Source organism: Vombatus ursinus, unplaced genomic scaffold (assembly GCF_900497805.2).
Source record: "Vombatus ursinus unplaced genomic scaffold, bare-nosed wombat genome assembly UNPS02007284.1, whole genome shotgun sequence".
NCBI lineage: Eukaryota > Metazoa > Chordata > Mammalia > Diprotodontia > Vombatidae > Vombatus > Vombatus ursinus.
Genome location: NW_020947062.1, coordinates 5,634,601 through 5,645,197, shown reverse-complemented (window position 1 = coordinate 5,645,197; position 10,597 = coordinate 5,634,601).

Below are 10,597 nucleotides of genomic sequence, written 5' to 3'. Positions count from 1 at the left end.
GGAGTCTCACACCCACTCTGTGAAGGAGATAGGGAGGGATTAATATTCCCGTTTGACAGATATGGGAGCTGTGGGTCAGAGAGGTGAAGGACTTTCTTAAGGTTACCAGTCAGTAACTCCTGATGCTAAGGCAATTGAGTGGCACAGTAAGTAGAGCGGAGTCAGAAAGGCCCGAGTCCAAATCCAAACACACACTTCCTAGTTGTGTGATCCTGGGTAAGTCACTTAACCTCTGTCTGTCTCAGTTTCCTCATATGTAAAACAGGGATAATAATAGTATCTACCTCTCAGGTCATTGTGAAGATCAAATAAGATAATAATTGTAAAGGGCTTCCTTAGCACAGGACCTGGCACATAGTAGGCATTTTCCTCTCTCCTTCCTTCTTTCCTCCATACTAGTTTGTTTCATCTGAGAGAGCTTCAGTGAAAAAGCAAAAAGCACCATAGAAATGGCTACTATAATTGCAAGTTCTCTGCTTTGTTTCTTTTCTGTGTCACCCTGACCAAGTTATCACGGCTTGTTATTTTGACAGTTGCATACAATACCATTTTAAAGCAGTACTCACAGATCAAACTATAAATAGATTGGTAAAATACCTCCATCCTCTGCTAGACCCTTCTGTCCCATCCTCTATAGTTTGGTTGGGTTTTGTTTTTTTGTTTTTTGTTTTTTTTTTGTTTTGGGAGAATCAGGGTCTAGGAAGGAGGATGGGTGAAAAGGTCTGTTTTAAAGGCATACAGATTTTAAGAAGTAAAATATTTAATCAGACATTATGGAACATGCCTGCCATCCTTTCTGCTGAGGAGGCCGAGGCCAAGGCTGGTGGATTGAGCTCAGGAGTTCTGAGCTGCAGTAGGGCAAAAGTCCATTGGTGTCAGCGCTAAGTTTGGCACAAATAGGGTGAGCTCTCAGAATCAGTGGCCACCAAACTTCCTAAGGTGGGACAGACTTGCCCAGATCAGAACTTCCATAGGGATCAGTAGTGGGAGTGGGCAGTGAGTGCCCACTGCCTGGTCAAGCTAGATGGAACTAGTATCAAAAAAAAAGGCAAGACCTTTGGTAGTACCAGTTTTGTGAACTTATAATAATTTGCTGCATACTACAATTAGAACACACTCTTTCAGGGCAGCCATAGCTCTCTTTAAGAATGAGAATTTACTGGGGTTAGGGGATTGGACATGGGGAGGAAGCTAAAATATCTCAGCTCTCTAGAACATTCTGCACTCTGAGCAACTGTTGTTCAGTCATTTTTCAGTCACATTGAACTCTTCCTGACCCCAATTGGGGTTTTCCTGGCAAAGATACTGAAGTAGTCTGCCATTTCCTTTTCTGGCCTATTTTACAGATGAGGAAACTGAGTCAAGTAGAGTTAAGTGACTTGCCCAGGGCCACACAGCTGGTATGTGTCTGAGGCCATATTTGAACTCAGGAAGATGAGTCTTCCTGGCTGCAGGCCCAGTGCTCTATGCACTGCATCACCTAGCTGCCCTAAGCACCTGAAGGGACAGTAAAGAAGAGTCTGGGACTTAAAGAGTAGCTGGTATTCATCTGGGCAGCTAGTACATAGTACGCAGATGTTCGGGAAATGTTTGTTGAATGAATGAATTTGTATAATTTTAACTTTAAGAAGTCACTCCATATCTGTTCTGTCATCTGATCCTTACAATGACCCCATTAGGAAGGTAGGTTCAAGGCTTCAGAAAAACCTGGAAAGACTGATGCTGAGTGAAGTGAGCCGAACCAGGAGAACACTGTACACAGTAACAGCCACGTTGTGCAATGAGTACCATTGGTAAATTTAGCTCTTCTCAGCAATACAAGGATCTATGACATCTCCAAAGGCCTCATGATGGAAAATGCTATCCACAAAGAAGAAAGAGCTATGGAGTTTGAATGCAGATCAAAGCATACTATTGGCTATTTTTTTTTCTTCTGTTGTGTTTTGTTTCCTCTTTTTGGTGGTTCCTCCTATTGGCTCTAATTCTTACTTACAACGTCACTAATGTGAAAATATGTTCAATAGGAATGTATATACATAGCCTATATCAGATTGCACGCCATCTAGGGGAGGGAAGAGGGGAGGGAGGGGGAGAAAAATTTGAAGTCAGAAGCTTATGGAAGTGATAGTAGATAATTCAAAATAAATTAATTTTAAAAAATAAAAAAGGAAAAAATAAAAAAAATTTTAAAAAAGAAAGAAAAGTAGGTTCAGTCTGAGCTCTTTTACTTACTTATCCAAACGACCACTTGTGGTCCTTCAGCCTTTGGAAAGCCGCACTTTCCTCATTCATAAAATCAGAGTTGGACTAGATGATCTCTAAGGACCCTTCCAGCTCTAAGTTCTATGATCTTGTGATTATTTCCTCTGTTTTATAGATGTGGAAAATTAGACCCTAAGAGGGGAAATAAATTACTTGCTCAAGGTCACGTAGTAAGTCAGTGACAGACTCACAACTGGACCCCATGTCTTCAGACTCTCCTTGTGCTGTTCCCTTTAGGTCGCCCTGAGCTTCCATAACCAACCTCCAACAGCAACCAGTTTCCCTGATACACTTCTAAAAAAAATGGTTTGGGAATGGAAAGAAAGACAATAAAATGCAGAAATTACAAAGTTGTTACTTTGAATCTGATGTAGTGTGAAACCCTGTTTAATAGGAAGAAAGCAGTCAGGACCAGGAAGACCAAGGCTTCATAAAACCTGAAGAGTTTTTTTTTTCTTAAATATTTCTCAGTGCTGTCAAAAGATGAAAAAGGCACACAGAGAGATTCCCTTTGAGGCAAAGGCATAGGAGGAGCTTCCATAGTTCTAAATAAGCCCTTAGAACAGAAGTACATGGAATACTGAGCCTGGAATGACTGGAAGCCAGATAGTGACAGAGATAGGAATCAAACCTGGATCCTCAAGACTCCCAGTCCAATGGCCTTTCTACTATCCTGTGATAAGAATGGGGAAACTTGTGAAACTGGTAAATTTCATTTTTGCAACCCTCCCATCTCACCTGTCAGTACCGCTCTATCCTTGCCATACTTGCCTGAGTCATTTAAATAGGAAGAGAACAGAATGCATTGCCTTTGGGAAACTGCAAAGTTCCTTTAATGACTCCCCTCTTTCTTTCCTTTCTTCTGACTCCCCTGTCTTCCTTTATTCTTCTCTTCCCTCCCTCCCTCCTTCTTTCCTCCCTCCCTCCTTCCCTCTCCCTTTCTCGTTTCCTTCCTCTCTTCCCTCCTTGCTTGCCTTCCTCCTTCCTTCCTTCCTTTCTTCCCTTCTTTCCTCCCTACCTTCCTTCCTTTTTTCTTTCCTTCCCCCTCTCCTTCCTTTTACCAGTGTTGTTTGAAGGCTGTAAGGCATGGATTACTACAGTCTCTGAAGAATTTAAAATAAATAACAGAGGACAAGGGAGAAGCTCATGGGCAGGCTGCATCACAAAACAAATTAGGAACTGTAACAATAACAACTAAGTTTTTTTTTAGGTTTACAAAACACTATACACACAAATACATGTGTTTGTGTACACATACTTACATCCATATGTATTGCCTAATTTGATTCTCACAACAACTCTGTAAGATAAATGCCATTATCATGCCCATTTTACAGATGAAGAAACTGAGGGTCCAAGAAGGTTAAGTGAATTTTCCACGGTCACACTGGTACTAAGTGTCTTCCTACACTGAAGGCTTAGGTTTTCCTGAACCCAAATACAGCATGCCATTGACTATGCCATCCAGCTGCCTCCATAAAGCAAAGGATATATTTCTGGGTCAAACCTACCTCACTCAGATCAATACAGTGATTCAGGTTCAGAACTGAAATATGATGTAACACTCAAAGATCATCAAATTCAATAAATATCAATTTACTTACAACAAAAAGAAAAGCATACAATTCAATCAATGTAAACACTGCTCCCCTTCATCTCCACATTTGCCAAGGCAGCAAAACCTGGGTCATAAAGACCCAGTACAGCAGTGGGAACTCTGCCAAAACTCTGGAATAACATCTCATAAGTTCTTGGGATCTTTATGCTTCAGGCAACAAGAAAGTTACACCAGTGCTTCAAGCCTTAGTCATTGAGAGTCAGACCAACAGAATCCTAAATACAGGCTTCTTGTCTCTTACAGGGACCCACCTAGCCTATGGAAAGCAGATTCTTCTCTTACCACATCCCACACTTCAGTAGTAGTGTCCTCTTGAATCCTCCAAGGCACCTTCAACTACTTAAGAGGCTTTGAGACCGTTGGCCACACAACTCTAACTGGGGAAGAAGCCTAGCATAGGCAGCACTGGAGGAGAAACAAGGCAAATGAAAGAGACAAAAGCACCAAATAGTTTTAAAGTCTCTTTAAAAAAGAAAAAGCAGTTCATGCAATGGGAGTAATATCAGAAGCGCTTCATGCTTCTGATACAACATGGCAATCATGAGCAGTAGCCAAACCAGGAACACTAGGGTCGCAGTGCCAGTGATGACACTTCAACTTAACCCCTTAGCCATCCCAATCACCGTCAGGGTTATCTCCAGAAAGGTAACTAACTAGAAGGTCATAAATAAGCCTCTTGCCTACAATCTATTCCCAGGAGTCAATACTGGAACTTGCTCCTTACCATGATACACTGAGTATCTTCCAACCCACCAGCTATACCCTCCCCCTACCTGGGAGCCCCATCAGAAGGATGATATAAAATCTTTGTCCCTTTAGAGGCCTCCACTGAGGGACTGAGCAGAACTGGGGGCACAGTGAATAGAGTGCTGGGCACAGAGTCAAATCTGATCTGACACTTACTAGCTGTGTGACCCTGGGCAACTCCCTTAACCCTGTTTGCCTCAGTTTCTTCATCTGTAAAATGAGCTGGAGAAGGAAATGGCAAACCACTCCAGTATCTTTGCCAAGATAACCCAAATGTGGCCATGAAGAGTCAGACATGATTGAACAACTGAGGGGCTGTCCCCTTTTATGTAGGGCTAGATGAAGGCTCCTCCTCTCCTTTATCCAGGAACTCAGGGGAGAAAGAGTGACCTAAGCAATTGAGTGAGCAATGCAAAATAATCCTAATCCTTTTTTCTTACGTGAATTCTTTAGCTAATTTGAGATAGTGATCATATCTCCTCTAACTCTTCTCTTCTCCAGATTATTTCCTTCAACTGATCCCTGTACATATTGTTTAGAGTCCTCTTTCATTAACCTAGTTGCTCTCCTCTGGACAATTTCCAACTTATCAATGTCCATCATAAAGTCTGAAGCTAATTGTTATCTTTATTCTCCTTCCCTGAAGTCTTTTACCATTTCCACCCCATGCAGGAGATAGAATAACAAATGGCAAATTGGGATCTAAGTATTTGGCACAGCTTTATTTATTCACTATACAGGACCTCACCAAGGGAGTGGCCCTGAGCCCCCATTCAGCTCTGTTGATTCTTACACATGGCATCAAATACTGCTCACAATTCAGTTCCACTCAGTGTTTATAAAGGACACATTAAGTACAAGGTGTCGTGCCAGGGACTGAGGACTTAAAGGCAAAAGAACCGGGTTCCACCTCATCCTGTAACTTGCTAACCTTGTCTCCTTCATTTCAAGTCCTTTTCCTCTCTGCATCTGAATAAGTAACCCTACGTTCCTGCCTTTGGCCATGGAAATTTCCTAATTTAGACATTCTCATTTCATCTGTACCCCTCCTTTCATGTTGCATTTGCCCAACGTATCATCCTTCTTCCACCTTATCCCCTTTGTCCCACCTGGTTCTCATCAAGGTTCATTTCATCCCTAGGCATCCTTGACATCAGGCTTCCCTTACAGCATGAAGTTCAGGGCCACCCCTTAAAACTATCTAGGGCATTTGATATAATTCTAATGGAAAATCCCCCATGTTCTCAGCTAGGGTCCTATGACCTCAGCCAGATACTAACAATGACCTACTAACTGCCTGGGCTGCCATCTGTTGCCCGTTACCAGATTCCAACTGTCAGTGGGCTTAAGACATCTGCCTTGTCTGATGCAAACTTTCCCCTTGACAACTGTCTGTCTGCCTTACAGGACTTAATGGGGTCTTTCCTGATTTCCTCCCTTCTGCATGATGGGTAAGGCAAAGAATGTAATCAGAAGACCCTGAGGCATCCTGCTTCTTACTAGCTAGACAAATCCACTTACTAGCTAGACAAATTTCTCACCTTTCTGACTTTCAGCTATCTAAAGTAGAAACTGATAAAAGAAACGTGGAATCACGGGCACAGTGAGATAGATGGCTAGAATCAGAGTCAGGAAGGCCTGATTTCCAATTCTGTGTATGTTGTTGACTAGCTCCATTGACCATGAACGAGTTGTTCAACCTCTATGAGCCTTTATGAACTTGAGTTTTCTCCTCTGTAAAACGAAGATAATTGTGACTCAGATGAAATAATTGACTAAAGAACTTTGCAAATGTTAAAGTGTTTTACAAGTATCAATTGTTGTTGTTATTCACAAGGAGCATCTTGACTGACTTACACCATTAAAAGACAGGTACAGAAGATTCACGAAAAATAAGTAGTTGAGAGTGAGATTGTCATGGTCCTATAAAGTTCATAATAAGAAGAGACTTGCAATGAATAATAAAAGATAACAAAAAGAATGTTAAAAAAATAAGAGGAAGACCTAAGAAGAGATGACAGACAACAGAGAGAAAGGAGAAGTATTCCGCTCTTATTTCATTTTTATTTCCTGTGCCAAGAAGATTGATTTTAGGACTAGAAAAAATAGAACAAAAAGTATTTGACAGAGAATTAAAGTCAAGATAAAGGAGGAGGTGGTGAAGGAAATATTTAGATACTTGCTGTGAATTCAAGTCACCAGGTATGGATCAATGGCATCCTAGAGCTTTGAACAAACTTACAATTGTGATTTAAAGCCACTAAAAGTAAGCTTTGAAAAACAATGGAAAATAGGAAAATCCAGAGATAAGTAAATATTATCCGAGAGACAGAGACAGAGAGAGAGACAGAGAGAGAGAGAGAGAGAGAGAGAGAGAGAGAGAGAGAGAGAGAGAGAGAGAGAGAGAGGAAGACAGAGAGACAGAGACAGAGAGAGGGAGGGAGGGAAGGAGAGGGAGGGAGAGAGAGAGAGAGAGAGAGAGAGAGAGAGAGAGAGAGAGAGAGAGAGAGAGAGAGAGAGAGAAAGAGAGAGAGAGAGAGGAAAGAGAATCTTTAAGCTATAGGCCAGTGAGTTTCAATTATTTTCCAAAATTCTGTGTTTCTACTGGGGCAGCTAGGTGACAAGAATAGAAAGGAGGAATCAGAAAAACTCATCTTTGTGAGTTCAAATTTGGCCTCAGACACTTACTAGCTGAGTGACCCTGGGCAAGTCACTTAACTCTGTTTGCCTCAGTTCCTCATCTGTAAAATGAACTGGGGAAGGAAATGGCAAACCACTCCAGTACGTTTGCCAAGAAAACCCCAAATGGGATCACAGGAGTGTTAGACATGACTAAAACACCTAAAAAACACAAGTTGCCCAATGGATAAAGCCCCAGACCTGGAGTCAGGAAGACCTGAGTTCAAATATGGCATCAGACACATACTAGCTATGTGGCCCCGGGCAAGTCACTTCACCTTTGTTGCCTCAGTTTCCTCATTTGTAAAGTGGAAATTATAAGAATAAATTGAAATAATAATTGTAAAGTACTTAGCATAGTGTCTGGCACACAGTAAGTGATATATAAATGTTAGCTATTAGCTATTATTGTAGCAAGGTATACAGCTATGCTTTGCTTTTACTTGTCAGCCAAGACCCCAAGCATCACTGACACCCTAGGTTCTTCGTGTTTTCCATATCATATTATATATAGGCTTTATGGTTCCAGCAATCTTTGAAAGCTTTATAAAGGAGACCAACCTAAGAAAAGGACCATGGATGGGGCATGCTCTGGGCGTGGAGATGGAAGCAAAGCATAAGCATGATCCCTTTACCCATTAGACATTATTAAAGGAATGGTTTGTAAGCATTTAGAAAAGGAAGCAGTGTTCATTAAGAACAAGTCTAACTTTTTTTTTCCCACAGTTTTACTAGTTTAGTAGCTCAGAGAAATATTACAGACATCATGGAATCACAGAATATCAGACCTGGAAGATCACCTTAGAGATGATCTATTTCAACCCTCTCATTCTACAGATAAGAAAACTGGGACTCAGGTGTTAATTGACATGGCTGAGGCCACACAGTTATTATATAACAGAGTTAAGATTTGAACTATGGTCTCTAAGGCTTTCAATGCATGTTCCTTCCACTATGATACAAAAGGAGATTATATTGAAGAAAGCTAGATGTAACCAAACACATGCAGACATCAGTGCTAGAGGTTACACAGTTGTATACGTACACACAGATCAATTTTCAAGATGACTCAAAATGGGGAAGATTAAAAAATAATAGAATAATGGCTTGTGCCTTTACCCTCCCACCCCACCCTCACCTCAAAAGGAAATTGAGATGACATCAGCAACTATAGTAACAACTTTTGTGACTATTTAGTCATCCCTATAAAATCTTTTTAAAGATAAATTTTTATGAAAAACATTTTGTTGTTGTTCAGTCATGTCCAGTGACCCTTCATGACCCCATTTTGGGTTTTCTTGGCAAAGATACTGGAGTGGTTTGTCATTTCTTTCTCCAGCTCATTTTACAGATGAGGAAACTGAAGCAAACATAGGTAAATGACTTGGCCAGGGTCACACAGCTAGTAAGTGTCTGAGGCCAAATTTGAACTCAAAAAGATGAGTCTTCCTGACTCCAGGTCCAGCACTCTATCCACTGCACCACCTAGCTGCCCCATTAAAACACTTTCTTGGACACTAATCCAACCAACCAAAATAGTAGTGATTTACATTTTGATTATTTAACCTCAGTACATAAAGTATCATACAAACTATTCAGCCACTTCTTCTAAATCCCTATTGGAATGGCATTTTTGTCCATTTATTTTCATTCACTTTTTCTCTCCTATGATCATAGTGTATGTTTCATTTTTCTGGTTCTGCCTCTTTCACTTTTAATTATTTCATAAAGATCTTTCCAGATTTCTTTGCATTCCTTAAACTTGTTAGTCTTAATTATATTAAAATATTCTATTACATTAATGAATTATAATTTATTTAACTATTCCCCTATTTGGGACCCTTAAGTTGCTTCTAGCTTTTTTTTTTCAATTATATAAAATGCTGCTATGAAAATCTTAGAACAAATCATTCTTTTTTTTTGGGAGGGGGTGCTGTTTTTCAAAACACTTCCAGGATATATGTTTTCTATAAAATCTTTATGAAAAAAATCTATTTACTCATTGAGGACTTTCCCATAGCAAAAACATTTTGATCCTACTATCTACAAAGCCTTGGATACATCACTTAATCTCTGGGCTCTCAGTATGTAATTCTATGACCTTCAGAGTTTTAAAATGATATCCTTGAGAACAACATGGAGCTATGTGGAATAGATGATGGTATAATTAAGTGGATTTGGAGCTAGCTGATTGATAGGATCCAAAAATTCTGTCATTAGTCAATTGAATTCCCCTAAGTTTTCTCTTATCCAGGTTAAACATGCCTTGTTCCTTCAATGAATCCTTGAATAATATGATTTCGGGTCCCTTAAACATCCTGGTTGCCTTCCTCTGGAGGTACTACTACATTTTGTTAAAGTCTTTCCTCAAATGTATAGTCCATAACTAACAATAATGCTCCAGATGTGGGTTGACCAAAGCAGAATATAGTGGGACTGCTGCCTCCTTTATTCTGGACTATGTTCTTTGATTAATCCAACTTATGATCACATTATCTCTCTTATGATGTCACTAAAGAACATACCTATTTCTCATACCACATGGAACTTTTGCAAAAATTGACTATGTGTTGGAGAACAGAGATATCAGAAATAAATTTAAAATTACAGAAATGGTAAACACATCCTTGATAAATTATAATACAATTTTTAAAATGTAGCTAGTTCGGGGATACCAAACAAAAGGCAAACCCAAATTAAGATGTAACAATGAAACCCTAAATAATGAATGGGTCAAAGAACAAATAATAGGAAGTAATTATCTGAAAGAAAATGGTAACGATGAAACAACAGCATATTAAAATGTCTGGGATACAGCTAAAGCAGTCCTGGGGAAAATCATGACTCCAAAACATCTATTAACAAAATAGAAAGGGAGAGGTTTAGTGAAATGAATATGCATTTTTAAAAATAGAAAGCCAACAAATAGATACAAAATAAGCATAAAAGAGGTGATGTTGTAAATTAGACTACAAATAAACTAAAATGAAAAAGACTTTAAAAACTTAAAAGCTGATCCTTTGAAAAGATTTACAAAATTGATAAATCTTTAGCCAACTTGATTAATAAGAACAAAGCAGAAAAATCAAACCAACAAAACAGCAAATGAATAAGGTGAAATCACAATAAAACCAGAAAAAAATAAAAAGAATTATCAGAACCTTTTATGCACCATTGTATACTAACAAAACTGAGAATACAAAATAAATAGATATCTTCAAAAACATAAAATACATAAAACAACAGAAGACCAAATAGATATCTTAAATAATCCAATCTCATAAAAGGAAA